The 15,883-nt window shown below is 35.1% G+C and overlaps 1 long non-coding RNA gene across 5 annotated transcripts in view; it reads right to left on the reverse strand.

The window, feature by feature from the left end:
• Window positions 1-15,883, reverse strand: part of LOC124108424 (uncharacterized) — a 34,460-nt gene that overhangs the window by 15,454 nt on the left and 3,123 nt on the right. For 4 of the 5 annotated variants that reach the window (XR_009228818.1, XR_009228819.1, XR_006856679.2 and 1 more), the window contains exons 3-4: window positions 1,628-1,689; window positions 980-1,113 (exon numbers count right to left, since the gene is read on the reverse strand). This is a non-coding gene — a long non-coding RNA (uncharacterized LOC124108424). Of the gene's footprint in view, window positions 1-880; window positions 1,114-1,627; window positions 1,690-15,883 lie in introns of those variants that run through there. The other variant, XR_006856678.2, reaches the window with a different exon arrangement.

A 15,883-nucleotide genomic window follows, 5' to 3' on the forward strand; every position in this document is an offset into this window, starting at 1 on the left:
CCATTTCTACACTATATTTCCAAGCTTCCTATATGGTTAAATGTGTTTTGTGACAAAGTTCTCTGCCAAGGCCTATAGGTCAGATTAAGGAAGAATTGGATTCTAAAGGATGATGGGAAACTACTTTAGCATCTAGAGCAGGTGAATGATATGATTCCATTTTTCTTGGAAAAATTGGACTGAGTGATCTGTAAAGAATGAATTAAGGAAGGCAACAATTTTGGATGCAGGGAGAAAAAAATAGGAAGATTAATTATTAATCCAGATAAGAGGATTGTAGCATCACCTGGAATGGTAGCAATTGAGACTGAAAAAGAAAAAGAAATCCTTGGTAATGAGCTAGATATGAGGAATGGGGGGCAAAGAAGATATCAGTCATGCCAGATATAAAAAGATGATCAACCTCACTCATACTAACATAAATGTAGATGTGATCTATAATGAGATAATAATTCTCACCTATTTGGGGGAAAAGAATCTAAAATCTTAAGAATATGCTCTGATAGTAAGATTCAGGGAAACACTCTTGTGTTTAGTGATAATGCCAAATGATACCGCTTTTCTAGAAAATAATTTCACAGTATCACATTTATCCTTTGACTCAATAATTCCACATCTGAGATTCTGGGCCAACAATACATTGGCAATTACTGAAAACTGACACATGTACAAAACTATTCATCACAGAAATATTTGTAATAGCAACCAAGTGAAAATACTAGAGCTGGCTTCTCTCCACTTGTGAGAACCAGCCGTGAAACTGTCAGTAATTTAGCAAGCTGTTTGTTAAAATACAGCCAGCATTGGAAATTAAATTACATAAACTTATAACAATTAAATAATATTAAAAGCAAAAGTAATAAGCATTCAAAATTCCTCATTTCCTAATTGATTTACTAGGCTTTATTACGCATAGTAAGGTAACCTACATGTATTGTATTTGAAGGATGTGCCACTGTACATCACTCCCGAACTTCACCTTCAGGGGCATCATGGTAGGAGCTTGAAAGCAACCATGGTGGGAATGTTTATACCACAGAAATTTGCAAATACTCCAAATCAGGACTTTTTCCTTTATATAGAGCTGGTTGTGGAACGCTGATCAGCACACACCTGGGAACAAAGCAAACATCCGTCAGAAAGTGTTCTGGTTGAATAGCATGATGTAGCCACTCAATTAAGTGTTAGGAAACTATAAAAGGAAATAAAGCTGTTATTATACACTGCTATAAAAGTGATCTCCACGATATACAAGTAAATGAAAAGAACAAGTTCAAGGACTGTTATGGTTACCATTTTTTATGTTTATTATTATTATTATTTTTAATGGAAAGCTAAAGCAAAAGAGTTTTTAAATGACCATATACAGGGAGAGAGGATAAACTGTGAGAAGATAGGGACAGATAAAGTGAAAGAACTGAGTATTTTGTCTTTCCTATGTGGTAGGTACTGGAAGGTAACCAAAATTTGTGAGCAGAGTCTCTGTACAAAAATATTTCAGCTAATACATGAAACTGTTATAAAAAGAATATTAACATTTCATAACAATTAATGGTATGATGGGCCTACTCTAAACAATGGCCATAAACAGATGTTAATATCACAAATAAAGAGAGGACAACCAGACCTCTGTGCTTCCCGATGAAAATGCTCAACATTTCCCATGCAGAAATCTTGTCAAAGAATAACCTAAAAAAAAAAAAAAAAAAAGCCAAGACTTTAACTCTAAGGACCACTTCATAGGAAACTCTGGGGACTGAGAAAAACTACAAGGAGAATGACTCTTTCTTCAACAAAAATGTTTGGGGAGGGAAGATTCAGAATGAGAAGGATGAAGAGAAACAAAAGTTTATCAATCATTGCCACTTGGGGTTCTAATTGAAATCAACAGCAAATAAAGCACAATTTTGAAGCAATTCACTATATTTTGGTAAAAGTATTAAGTGTCTTTAAAAAATGAAAAAATAAAATAATCGTTTTACAGATAACATAAAAAATATATATGTATAATATGGTGTTTGGGATTCACTTCCAAAAACTCTCTAGTTTGGGCATGGTGGAGGAGATGGCAATATAAATAAAAAAACATCAACTATGCTAATTGCTGAAAACAGTTTTTTTCCTCCTCCTTTTAAAAATTTTTTATGAAGTTTTCATATTCAAAATTTAAATTTTTTTGCTCACCATCTCTAGCAATCAGAGAAATGCAAATCAAAACCACCCTAAGATACCATCTCACTCCAGTAAGATTGGCAGCCATTATGAAGTCAAACAACAACAAGTGCTGGCGAGGATGTGGGGAAAAGGGTACACTTGTACATTGCTGGTGGGACTGCAAATTGGTGCAGCCAATTTGGAAAGCAGTATGGAGATTTCTTGGAAAGCTGGGAATGGAACCACCATTTGACCCAGCTATTGCCCTTCTCGGACTATTCCCTGAAGACCTTAAAAGAGCCTACTACAGGGATACTGCCACATCGATGTTCATAGCAGCACAATTCACAATACCAAGAATTTCTTAAGGGTCTGTTTATTATTGTCCCACATGGGGAAAGAGTCAAATATAGTTAGAAGAGAGCAGTTATGTGCTGCTTACTGGTACCAACTACATTAGTTCAAGTTCCCTCTGCTTTCACATCTTGCCTCAGTCATTAAGTAGGTCCTTCTTCTAATGAGTGGACCTCAGTGTCAATAATTCTTTACTCCTGATGAAACAACTCTGTGGCAAAGAGAGCAGTGAGAAGCTGACCCGTTCTTCTGACCACTAAAAGAGAGAAGTCAAACCATTACAATCTTAAACTCTAGTCCAGAAATTCTCAAAGTGCAATCTGCATTCTCCTGGGGTCTCCAAGCTCCCTGTAAAAAGTCTGCAAGAACAAAGCTATTTTTATAATAAATTTAAGATGTTAGTTTTTTTCCTTCACTGTGTTAATAATTACCAATGGTGTAAAATCAATGGGCGGGAGGAGTGGTCCTTAGGAAGATTCAAGGACTGATATCAAACTACATTGGTAGTATCACATACTTCACCATCAGACAGGCACACCAATAAGAAAATGCCAGTTTCTTTTTTTTTTTTTTTGACACCCAGATGTCCCCCTGGTGGCAGTTCCACCCCCATGGTCCTCCCTTGCAGGGGCCTTGGGGGGTCCCACGTGGAGGTTTTCCTCAGGGAACACAGGCCATTCTTTCTTTCTTTTTTAAAAAATATTTATTTTTTAGTTGTAGTTATTTTATTTATATGTGGTGCTGAGAATCGAACCCAGGGCCCCGCACATGCCAGGCAAGCGCTCTACCACAGAGTCACAACCCCAGCCCTAAAATGCCAGTTTCATTCAAGAATGTCTTTTATAGCCAGGAGCATTGACACACACACCTATAACTTCAGTGACCTGGGAGGCTGAAGCAACAGGAATGCAAGTTTGAGGTCAGTCTCAGCAATTTAGTGAGGCCCTAAGCAACTTAGTGAGATCTTATCTCAAAATAAAAAATAAAAAAGGGCTGGGGATGTAGCTTGGTGCAAAGCATCCCTGAGTTCAATCTGCAATTCCACCCCACACCCCACCCCCTGCCCCCGCCAAAAAAAAAGAAAGAGTAAGAAAAAAAAAGCAATAAAAATATTACTTTAATAAATCTAGACCCTTGAGTACATGTCTTATTAGCATTCTGCATAATGAAATGAAAAGTGTTCATGAAACACTATTGCTGCATATTGAAGTAACATGGTTGTCTCTGGGAAAAAAAAAAAAAAAAACTGGGGCTGGGGTGGTGGCTCAGTGGTAGAGCGCTCGCCTAGCATGCATGAGGCACTGGGTTCAATCCTCAGCACCACAGAAATGTAAAGTAAACATATTAAAAAAAAAAAAAAAAAAAACTGACACAATTGAGTTAGAGGCGGAATCAACCTGTTTTCACGGAACATTATTTTTGCTTGAGAAAAAGACCAGTAAACAAATGTGGATTCTCACATCAAGTATTTGGCAGACCTTTTGATATTTATAGGTAAACAAAAAGAAAGGGTATTTCTTGCCTAAAATAAAATTTGAACCTGTAAGATAAAAGTAACATATTTGGAAGACTTTAATCTGTCATCATGAATTTGTTGGGTTTTTTTTTTTTCTTTTTTTCTTCACATTTACAGGTTTTCCTGACAGGATTGGTGGTGGTTTTAACAAAAAGATCTCTTGGTATAGTAATAATGAAATGAATCAGCATTCAGAAAAATCAAACTAAGTCAGTGAATCAACTTTTTTTCAACAATAAATGAATGATATTACAAAATCATGCATGAGTAAAAGATCCATTCAGTTTGAAAAATATCAGTGAATTTTAGCATAATCCTGTAGAAAAAAAATATTTATATAGTTTCAGATTCCACATTACAATTAACCTTTAAAAATTCAGCACAGAGTTGGGCATGATGGCACACACCCAAAATTCCAGCTGCTTTGGAGACTGAGGTAGGAGAACCCCAAGTTCAAAATTTAAAAATTTTAGAAAGGTCTGGGGATATAGCTCAGTGGTAGAGTGCCCCTGGATTCAATCTCCAGTGTCAAACTAGCATTTGTAGATGTTTGGAGAATTGCCTAATACCAGAAATGGATTGGCAAGGGTCTAAATTAGAAACTTGATTTCTAAATTTCTACTTCCTAAGAAAATATTTCTAATAATGTCACCCCCATATTGGTGGTGTTTAGTTTCTGAAGAACATGATCCCCTCTAAATCTCAATCATCAGAGCTTAAAATTTAGAAAGAATCCATATACAAAATAGTTTCCATTTAGTGATAAAATATTTTTAAGACTTCTACATGTAATGCTGATATTTTAAGCACCCATTGACAAACCACTACAAGTAATTATATTTAGTCTACAGGCAGTGTGTGGCATGCATTTTGATTCATGATACCCCTCCCAAGAATTGAAATACCACAAACTGGAATTTAAAGATCTCATTCTAAACCTTTGAAGGTGCTAATAACAGGGGGTAGCACTCAAATTCAGACATACACAGAAGGCAACATTTGTCTCATCAGCTGTGAAGAAATCTGATATGTGTGAACGTGTGTGTGTGTGTGTGTGTGTGTGAGAGAGAGAGAGAGAGAGAGAGAGAGAGAGAGAGAGAGAATTTTCTCAAGAAGAGCCTGTCTGGTGTCTTTTCCAAACTCTTGCAGTTTGGGACTATGGAAAAAAATGAGACTCTGTCTGGGCTCTTTTGTGAAGCAGTACTACATCATATTATTCCATTGCCAAACTAAACCTGAAATTGTAGCAGGCAGGAGACACAAAGGAAAAAGAAATGGCTATATGTAAACACAAAGTATGGCATTTAGAATTTGAGAATTTCTGATTCAGCAGAAGTTTTACATACCATACAATTAATCCTTCCTTTTCAAAGATGAGGAAACTGTGGCCCAGAAAAAAATTGAGTCTCTTGCTCCAGTTTTTACAGTGAATTAATGTGAAAGATAGGATTGAAAAACCACAGGCTTTTCTCTATACCACAACTTGATGATCTAATTGCTTTTTTCCTTGATTGTCAGTTCCCTATCACTAAACCTAGATTGAGGTTTTCCTAACCACAACCAAAAAGACACAGCATGCTAAAGAACTGGTTAAATAGAATCAAGGAACCCTATTTACTTTTTTAAAAAATGAAAGAAACTTTTGTTAAATGCTAAAAAGTTCATGATAGTCTAGTCAGTTTATACAAGCTCTTAGGTTTCAATTACAGAAAAAAACATTATTGCCAGAGTCCACCAGTACTATCCTAATTTATCAGATTACTTCCTTAGAAAGAGTGCTTTTGATCTGCTCTTCTGAAAAAGAACAAATGTGTGGACTTCAATGCTTAATAAAATTGAAAGCTTCTCTCTGGGGTAACTGAAATTTTTGTCAAAGGGGCGATAGACCTGGTTACAGCTGCAACAAAGAAGTGCCATATAAAGCCAAGTGGAAAGAAGTTATACATCATTGGTGATACAGGGCCATTGAACATGGTCATATTAATTGGAATCTATTGCACAGGACATTCCACTACATGCTGGGCAAATGACCCTGAAAGTTTTGAGTCTCTCTGGTGTATAAAAAAAAAGTTCAGATGTAAAAATAATCACACGGATGGCAGATTCTCTATCCTTGAATGGACATAGCTACCCTGAGATCTGGGTGGCTACAAAATTTCTTTTTTAAATAATGCCCTTTGAGTGAGTCCCCACATATGCATCTTCTTTTACCACCATTTGAAAACTTGTCTTCTAATAATTTCACACAGAGCTTTCAGGGTAGCAACATTCAAAAAGAATGAAACTAATGAAACACAGCAACTTTTACACTTTTTACTTTTGTGCTTTGGGAAAATTCCAATTAAAAGATAAACGTGGAAGTTCAAATTGGAATTTCTTTATTACCCTCAAAATGAATAACTCCCAATTCAATAGAAAAATTACAGATTTTTGAAAGCTGAGGTAGTACAAAACATGGTTCAGGTGTATCAGGATTCAAACCTTATGCACTTGTGATTTAAATTCCTGTACCTTTAGATGCTGGTATTGTTCTTGATTTCAGGTTATGTGTAAAGAGCAATCACTGTGTTTGTTTTCTAGGCAAAGGCTATTCATGAGATTCATCATAGCCTCTTTATCTTATTCTTTAAACTAAATACTAAAATAAAACCTCACAAGATATCATAATGTCAGTGAATAATAGGTATAAAATATCATAAACCTTGCCAAGATATGCCATCTGAGAAGAATTATCCCTAAGATTCCCAAATTTTACCTAATTTTGCAAATAAATTATCTAGAATGTAAGGCAAAAAGTTTAAAACCTGGCTAGATTCCAGTCAAAGGATGAATGACCTTTAAAAGTCTCCTACTCTTAGGGCTAGGGATATAGCTCAGTAGAGTGCCTGTCTAGCATGTATGAGGCCCTGGGGTCAATCTGCAGTGCCACACACACAAAAAAAAAGTATCAAACTTTTAGAATTTTCACTGGGCACTTACATGTTGTATACTTATTCACTATTTAAAATAATAACTTTAAATTCACAGTGTAAGAAAAAGTATAGACTTTAAGCCAACTTTTATTACTCTAAACTGGAATCCCCCAAATCTAAAGTATATCTTTTCTCCTAAGCCATGCATCACATGCTAAAAACTGCCATGTTTATATTATATCCAAATTCTGTTTTCCACCAAGGATCAATAGGTAATGTTGACTGAATTGCTTAAATTAATTTTTTAATTGACTGGTAAAAGTTATACATATTCATGATGCACAACATGATGCTTTAATATATGTATACGTTGTAGAATGAATATATTGAACTATTTAGTATATGCATTACCTCACATACTTTTTTTTGTGATGAGAATATTTAAAATCTACTCTTAGCAATTTTCAAATACATGGTATGTTATTAATTGTAGTCACTGGGGTTTACAATAGATCTCTTAAAATTATTGCTCCTAAATGAAATTCTATGTCCTTCAACCAACAATACCCCCCTACATTCCCCTGCATCTCCATCTTCACCCCCACCCTCATCACCACGCTCTGGTAACCACCATTTTATGCTATTTTTGCGAGTCTGACTTTTTTATATTTCACATCTAAGCAATATCATGCAGTATTTGTCTTTCTATGCCTAGCTTATTTCACTTAACATAATGTCTTGTAGATCTATTCACATTATTATAAATGTCAGGATTTCCTTCTTTTCTCAAGGCAGAAGAATATTCCTTTGTATGTATAGACCATAGTTTTTAATGCATTTGGACTTTAATAGACACTTGGCTGTTTTGGGTAGTGCCACATCTTACATGGGAGCACTGATATCTCTTCCACATTATGATTCACTTCCTTTGAACATATACCCAGTAGGGGCATTGCTGGATCATATCATAGTCCTAATTTTTTTTTTGGAAGAATCTCAATCCTGTTCTTCATGATGGCTGTACTAATTTACATTCCCACCAACAGTATACAAGTGTTCCCTTTTCTTAACATTCTCACCAGTTTTGGTTATCATTTGATGATGGCCATTCTAACAAATGTAGGGTGATTTCACATTGTGATTTTGATCTGGACTTCCATGATGATTAGTGATGTTGAACAATTTTTCATATGCTTGTTGGCTTTTATATATGTATACCACTGACCACAACCCCAGCCCTTTATATTTTATTTTGAGACGAAGCTCACTGAGTTTCTCATGGCCTCCCTAAATTGCTAAGATTGGCTTCGAACTTGCCATCCTCTTGCCTCAGCTTCCAGAGTCACTGGGATTACAGGTGGGCGCCATCACGCCCAGCAACTTGTTGGATGTTTTTTTTTTTTTTTTTAATTTTTTATTGTTGGCTGTTCAAAACATTACATAGTTTTGTTGGATGTTTTATGTATTTTTTTTAGTTGTCAATGGACATTTATTTTATTTATTGATGTGTGGTACTCAGAATCAAACCCAATGCCTCACACATGCTAGGCAAGCACTCAGCCTCTAAGCCACAACCCCAGCCAACGTTTTATATATATATTTTTTTAGAAATATCTATTCATGTACTTTACCCATTTTTAAATCAGGTTATTTGTTTTCTGGCTATTGATTATTTGTTTTTTGGCTATTGAACTGTTTGAGTTCCTTCTATATTTTGGATATTAATCACTTATTCACGTATGGACTGCAAATATTTTTTTTCTATATTGTAAGTTGTCTCTTCAAGCCTTTAGGCTTGTTTTTGTTTTTGGTTGGTTGGTTTTTGTTTTTTGGTTTTGAGACAAGTTCTCGATAAATTGCTGCAACTGGCCTCAAATTTGAAATCCTCCTGTCTCAGCCTTCCAAACAGCTGGGATGATAGGAATGGGCCACCAAGCCCAGAAGACTTTTATTTAGATATGATCTTTTTTTTTTTTTTTTTTTTTTTGGTGCTGGGGATTGAACCCAGGGCCTTATGCATACAAGGTAAGCACTCTACCAAATGAGCTATATCCCCAGCCCCTAGATATGATTGTTTAAAAGACATTGGACATTAGGTAACAAAAGGATAGTACTATCTGAGAAGCAGAAAACAAAGTGAACTAATTTTACAACTGCCCATTTTAATGCCTGCAAGAGTTTCCAGGCTGTGGCACAAGGAGAGGAATCCAAGTGGTTTCCTGGATTTGAAGAGTTGGAGCTGAGAATCTGAGGGACAAAGCAAGCTAGAGTTCATAATGCAGATTACCAGACAGAAGAGATCTCTATTGAATGAACTCAGGAAGTTTATCAGTGCATATGTAAGGAAATGACTAGAAACAAGAGAAAAAAAAACAGTCAAAGATTTAAAGGTACAATAAGCAAGCATCAGATTTAATATAGGACTAAAAACAGTTCCTGCTTTCATGGCTCAAACTGGCAAACTTTATAATTTCTGAATTATAAGGAAGAGTACACAGAAGAGTCTTGCCTCAGAAGTCGGGTAAAATTGGTCCTAGAGCAAATGCTACTCTTATATCACCTAACCAAATTTGATCCAGGAGGATCAAGTTGTTTCCATGTAACTTAACTATATCCCAGAGCAAAGTTCAAGAATTTTCATAAGGATGGCAAAATAATCCGTGTACCCAATAAGATAAAACTCCACTGCTGGGCATACTGGGAAAATTTACCAAGCACGCAGACAAGAAGGAAAATAATGACTCATAATTAAGAAGAAAAATTAATAGAAAATTACCCCAAATTTTCAAAGATGAGAGAAATCCTACAGAAAGACATTAAAATCTGTATTTCCAGCATTCTAACTATATTTCACATTTAGCAAGTTTAAGGAAAGATTGAATGTGTATGAAATCTACTATATCTGAAGTGAAAAAATATACTGAATGAAATTAACCAAAGCAAGACAGCACAGAAGAAAAGATTAATGAGTGAAATAGCCTAGAAATAGAAACTAAAACACAGAAGTGGGGAAGAACAGAATAATAGGACATTTGTAAGCTACAGAAGAGCTTCAAGTGATCAGGGTCTACAAAGGGAAGGAGAGATGAGATGGCAAAAAAAAAAAAAAAAAACTTAGAAGAAATAAAACCTGAATTATTTTTCCAAATTTCATAAGTGCTATAAACCCATATATCCAAATATCTGAGCCGTGAGCATAAGTGATATGAAAAAAAAAAATAGAAAGACATATCATAAACAAATTGCTTAAGATCATTTAAAAGAGAAAAACTTTAAAAGAAGCTGAGGAAAAAAGATATATTATATGCAGAGGGATAAGATTTTTAAAAAAGATTATAGAATTTTTGCTGGGTTCCATGGTGCATGTTGGTGATCCCAGCAACTCAGATGCTGAGGCAGGAGGATTGCACGTTTGAAGCCACTCTCAGCAACTTAGGGAGGCACTAAACAACTTAGTGAGACCCTGTCTCAAAATAAATAATGAAAAGTTCTTGGGATGTAACTCAATGGTAAGGTGTCCCTTGCTTCAATCCCCAGTACCAAAAAAAAAAAAAAAAGGAGGAGGAGGAGGAGGAGAGGAAAGATTATAGATTTCTCATTGTAGATAATGCAAGCTGGAAGACAGGGTAGGACTATCTTTTAAATACTATAAGGAATAAGCTATTGACCTACAATTCTATACTCAGGAAAAAAATAATAATTTAAAAAAGAAGGGGCCAGGTGGGCGGTGGCACACTCCTGTAATCCCAGTGGCTTGGGAGGCTGAGACAGGAAGATTGCAAACTCAAAGCCAGCCTCAGCAAAAGCCAGGCACTAAGCAACTCAGTGAGACCCTGAATCTAGATAAAATACAAAAAAGGACTGGGAGTGTGGCTTAGTGGTTGAGTGCTCCTGAGTTCAATCCCTGGTACCCCATCCCCACCTACCAAAAAAGAAAGGAAATAAAAACTCTTTCATAGATACAAAAGCTAACAGAATTTATCATTAGCAAACAGAACTTTACTATATAAAATGTTAAATGAAATTCTTCAATCAGAAAGAAAATGATACCAAATGGAAATCTCTATCTACACAAAGGAAAGAAAAGCACCAGCAATGGTAAGTGCATGGGTAATTATACAGTTATTATCTCTTGTTTTTTAAATGTCTTTAAATGATAACTAACTGGCTAAAGCAGAACAGCATATTCTGGGACCTGTAAATATAAAAAGGTAAAATGTGTAGCCCAAAAGCTGGAAGGAAACAAATGAGAGTATAATGTTACAAGGTATTATACTGCATGAAAAGTGATTTAATATCACTTTAAGATAGAACATAAAAAAAAAGATAGACCATGGTAAATTAAAGATGTGTATTATAAATCTCAAAGCAAAAAAATAAACTACCAAAAATAAAAAGAATTATAGTTAATAAACCAACAAGAGAGACAAAACTGAATAACAGTATTTAATAATCCAAAATAGGAAAAGTAAACTAGAAAAAAAAAGTTAGCAAAAACAGAAAATGAAGAGCAATGTGATTTATTTAAGCCCAAATGTTTCAATACTCAAAACAATTGTAGATAATCTAAAAACACCATTTAAAAGGGGTAGGGGGGGAGCTGGTGTTGTGACAAGCTGTGGCTCAGTGGTAGAGCACTTGCCTAGCACAGCTGAGGCACTGGGTTCGATCCCCAGAATCACATAAAAATTAATTAATTAAAGGTATTGTGTAAAAAAAAAAATTTAAAGGGCTGGGGATATGGCTTAGTGGTAAAACACCTCTGGGTTCAATCCCCAATATCAGAAAACAACAACAACAACAAAAAGCTATACAGACTTTAATTAATATAAGACAAGCAGATTTCAGAGCAAAGAATGTTTTCAGGGATTGAGGGGATAATTTTAGAATGATAAATGAGTCAATTCATCAAGAGGATATAATAATCCTAAACATTTACATATCTAATAATAGTGCATTAGTATACATGAAGCAAAAATTAATGAACTTAAAGGAGATCTAGAGATGTCAACCATTAATGTCAGAGATTTCAATTCCCCTCTCTCAATAATTGATAGAAGAAGAGATAAAATCCATAAAGTTATAGAAGACATGCTAGCATGGTGGTACACACACTGCAATCCTAGTTTGGGAGGCTAAGGCAGAAGGATTGAAAATTCAAAACGAGCAACTTTGTGAGACCCTGTTTCAAAATCAAAAATAAAAAGGGTTGGGAATGTGGCTCATTGGTAAAGTGTTCCTGGATTCAACCCCAATACGAAAACAAACAAAGGTATAGAAGATTGAGCAATAGTATTAACCAATTATCTATCTATTTATTTATTTAATTTTGGTAACAGGACACTTAATCACTGAGCCACATACCTATCCCTTTCTATTTTTTGAGACAGGGTCTCACTAAGTTGCTTGGGGCCTCCCTAAATTGCTGAGTCTGACTTTGAACTTATGATTCTCCTGCCTCAGCTTCTTGAGCTTCTGGGCTTGTAGGCATGTACCACAACACCCAGCAGTAGTAACCAATTTGACCAATTGTCATTTATAGAACAATCCACCCAACAGCAATAAAATACACTCTCCTTAGTGCACCCAAAATGTTGATGAAATTAGCCATATTTCCTGGTTCAAAAGCCAAAACTTAAAAATTTAAATGAATGGAAATCATACAAAGTATGTGCTGCTAAATTCTACAACTCTAATGAAATATTAAAACCTTGAGAGACACAAACTACCAAAACATTCCCAGAAATGGCAGTTCTGCTCAGTAGGCAAACACAGGTGAGCATATAATTGAAAGCGACCAAAAGCAAGCATGGAAAATTATAAGGCATAGTCATAATGACAGTTTGAACACCCAGAAATTTTTAGTTCCTTTATGATCAGTTCTTTAGCAAAAAAAAGGCATCAGTAGAATCTGAGAATATAATTTTAAATGTGTCAAAGATGTTATGGAAAATATCTGACATTTTTTAAGGTCTAAATACAAGAAGTTACTGAGTTTTATATACTTTTAACTAAGATCTTAAGAAGAAAGTAATTTTGACGCCATGTGAGGCAAAGTGAATGATTTCTTGTATTCTCTAGAATACTGTTTTTAAAATTTTTTTAAAGATGTTTTTAGTAGTAGATGGACACACAATATCTTTATTTATTTTTAAGTGATGCTGAGGATCCAACCCAGTGTCTGTCTCACACATGCGAGGCAAGCACTTTACCAGTGAGCTATAGCCTCAGCCTCCAGAATACCTTTTTATGTTCTTTGACATAGTATCTGTAATTGTCATAAATGGCATGGAGTAAATAGCTATAATTTATAAAAATTTTTACAAATTAACAAAAAATTACAAACAAGGTTAAAGTGAAATTATGAAATTATGCAATTAACAAGAAAAAATTATGAATATCTATAAATAAAAAAATATTAAGCTGTGCACCTTGGCACATGTCTGTAATCCTAAGGCAGGAGAATCTCCAGTTCAAAGCCAACCTCAACAATTTAGCAAGGCCCTAAGCACATAGCGAAACCCAGTTTCAAAATAAAATAATAAAAAAGGGGTGTCTTAGTGACTAAGCTCCCCTGAGTTCCATTTCTGATAGGAATGCAGTGGAATACACTTATAATCCCAGCAACTCGGAAGGCTAAGGTAGGAAGATAGCAAGTTCCAGGCCAGCCTTAGCAATGTAGCAAGGCCATAATCAATTTAGTGAGACCCTGTCTCAAAATAAAAAATAAAAAATGCTGGGGATGTAGTCCAGTGGTTAAAAGTAAAACAATAAGTAGTTTTCAACTGATAAATTAAGAAGTATTTAATAATAACCATTGCTGGGCTGGGGATATAGCTCAGTTTGTAGACTGCTTGCATTACATGCATAAGGCTGTGGATTCAATCTCCAGCACCATAAAAGAAAAATGAGATCAGTAATAACCATTGCTGGTAATGAGCAAATAAAAATTTTATAATTTCTCTTCAGAATATAATTTGTTACAATTTTTAAAGATAATTTAGTGTTATATATCAAATTCAAAATACTTACATACTGAATAAAGAATAAAGAATAAAGTCCACATGATTATTTCAAGAGATTCAGAAAAAATTTGCCAAAATCAAATGCCCTTTCATGATAAAATCACTTAACAAATTAGGTACAGAAGGAAACTTATTCAGTCAGATAAACGGCATCTACAAAAATCCCCACAGCTGACAATTGATGGTGAAAGACTGTATACTTTGCCCTAAGATTGAGAGTGACAGCTGGGTGCAGTCTTGTATGCCGGTATTCCCAATGACTCAGGAGACTAAGGCAGGAGGATGCAATTTCAAAGCCAGCCTCAGCAATTTAGGGAGGCCCTCAGCAATTTAGTGAGAACCTGTCTCAAAATAAAAAAAAACAAAAAGGGCTGGGGATATGGCTCAGTGGTTAAACGCACTAAGTACCAAAAAATAAAAAAAGTGATAGTATATCTGTTTTTATCACTTTCATTCAACATCAAACCAAAGGCCTGATCAGGGCAATTAGGCAAAAAAAAAAAAAAGGGGGGGGGGAATAAGAGTTATCCAGATTGAGAAGAAAGAAGCAAAACTACCTCTATTTGATATTATCTTTTTTCTGTACCAGGGATTGAATTCACGGGTGCTCAACCACTAAGTAACATCCCCAGCCCTTTTTTATTTATCTTGAGATTTTGAGACAGAGTCTTGTTAAGTTGCTTAGGACCTCGCTGAATTGCTGAGGCTGGCTTTGAATTTGGGATCTTCCGTCCCCAGCCTCCCCAGCCACTGGAATTACAGACATGAGCCACCATACCCAGTGATGATACAATCTTGTATGTAGAAAATCCAAAGGATTCCACTAAAAATCTACAAGTACCAACAAATAAGTTCAGCACAATTGCAAGATACAAGATCATTACAGATGCTTCTCAACTTAGGATGGGGATATATCCCCATAAACTCATTGTAAATTGAAAATATAGTAAGTTGGGATGGGCACAGTGGCACCCAATTCCTTGGAAGGCTGAGGCAGGAGGACTGTAAATTCCAGGCCAGTCTCAGCAATTTAACAAGACCCTGTCTCAAAAATAAAAAATAGTACGAAGGGCTAGGTATGTAGCTCAGTGGTAAAATGCCCCTGGGTTCAACCTCTGTTACCAAAAAAAAAAAAAAAGAAAAGTAAGTAAAAAGTGCATTTAATTATGTATCTATATCCTAGCAATGAATAATCTGAAACAAAGATAAAGACAATTTCATTTATAATTACATCAAAAGGAATAAAATACTGGGCTGGGGTTGTAGCTCAGCGGTAGCGCTCGCCTAGTAAGTACAAGGCCATGGGTTCGATGCTCAGCACTGCGTAAAAATAAATAAAATAAAGATATTGTGTCCAACCACAACTTAAAAAATAAATATTTAAAAAAGGAGTAAAATACTAAGGAGTAAATATAATAAGAAAAGTCTAAAACACAGATACTGAAAATTATAAAACATTATTGAAAGAGATTAAGATGATCTAAGTAAATGGAAACACATCTTATGTTCATAGATTGAAAGACAGTATAATTAGGGTGGCAGTATTCCCCTAATTAATCTAGATTCAACACAATCCCTATCAAATTTTCAACTGGAGTTGTTATAGAAATTGGCAAACTGATCTTTTTTTTTGTATTGCTTTTTTAAAATTTTTTTTATTAGCTACACATGACATTAGGACAAACTGATCTTAAAAGTAATATGGAAATTCAAGTAACCTAAAATAAACAAGCAGTCTTAGTTTAAAAAAAAAAGAACAAAATTGAAGGTTCATCCCTGCAGCTTTTGAAATTTACTATAAACTAAGGTAATAAAAGCCAGGAATGGTGGCACACACCTGTAATCCCAGCTACTCTGAGGGATGAGACAAGAGGATCTCAAGTTTGAAGCCAGCCTGGACATCTTAGTGAGACCCTATCTTA

The sequence above is a fragment of the Marmota monax genome, unplaced genomic scaffold (assembly GCF_021218885.2).
Source record: "Marmota monax isolate L192 unplaced genomic scaffold, Marmota_monax_Labrador192_F-V1.1 WCK01_AAM20220418_F8-fsc00074, whole genome shotgun sequence".
Lineage (NCBI taxonomy): Eukaryota > Metazoa > Chordata > Mammalia > Rodentia > Sciuridae > Marmota > Marmota monax.